At 36.8% G+C, this 957-nt stretch overlaps 1 protein-coding gene across 2 annotated transcripts in view; it reads right to left on the reverse strand.

Annotated features, from left to right (window-relative positions):
• LOC107704965 (regulator of chromosome condensation-like) overlaps nucleotides 1-957 on the reverse strand; it is a 10,164-nt gene that overhangs the window by 3,279 nt on the left and 5,928 nt on the right. The window lies entirely within an intron of this gene.

The raw sequence follows: 957 nt of genomic DNA on the forward strand, positions 1-957 counted from the left end.
GTTTTTTTTTTTTTTTTTTTTTTAAGAAATTAACACTTCTATTCAGCAGATGCACTAAACTGATTAAAAGTGAAGTACAGTCAAGTATATATTTCAAATTCAAATAAATGCTGTTCTATTGAACTTTCCATTCACCACTGACTCAAATGTATTAAAGTTTCCACAAAAAAAAACAAAAACAAAAAAAAAACGCAGCAGCACAATGATTTTCAGCTCAAGAAACTTATCAAATCACATTAGAATGATTTTTGAAAGATCATGTGACACTGAATACTGGAGTAATGGCTGATACTGCACGTTTAAAAATCAAAACGAGGTGCGGGTGTTTTTATAGCACTGTATTTCTGAAGGAAGACTATTTTTAGAAAATTTTCGATGTCATTTTCATTTCATCTTGCATGTAGTAATATGCCTGATAAAGCAGCGTTTGTGAGCTCAGCGCTGCTTTGTGTACAGCCGTTACTGGGGAAACCTCTGTTTCTCCCACTTTAAAGCACCTCCTGCTTGCAGAGAATGAATTTGCATTTTTCAGTAAGTCCGTCTAATTTACGCAGCAATCATATTTTGCTTTTCCTATATCCACGGGCGCTGCGGATAATCTGCAGGTCGGGTAATAAATGCATTCTGATTATTTGCGGGTGGGTCACACAGGTGGATAAAATAAATCATAAATGAAGCAAATATTAACTACATTTTTTTCATGAGGCAGACGATTTTGTGTAAATGAACTATCCATTCATCATTTCATCATGCAAAACATACACGGCAAATAGCGAATTTTTCATTGTTTCTCGAAACGTCATAGCATCAGGGTTGCCAGGTTTTCACATGAAAACCCGCCCAATCGCTACTCAACTAGCCCAATCGCGTTTCGAGGGGGTCCCCAGTTAAAAATCGCGTTCGGGGGGGTAAAATACATGTTTTTGGAAGGATTCCCCTGCTAAAATTCGCATTCCA

This window comes from Sinocyclocheilus anshuiensis, unplaced genomic scaffold (assembly GCF_001515605.1).
Source record: "Sinocyclocheilus anshuiensis isolate Anshui unplaced genomic scaffold, SAMN03320099.WGS_v1.1 scaffold702, whole genome shotgun sequence".
Classification (NCBI taxonomy): Eukaryota; Metazoa; Chordata; class Actinopteri; order Cypriniformes; family Cyprinidae; genus Sinocyclocheilus; species Sinocyclocheilus anshuiensis.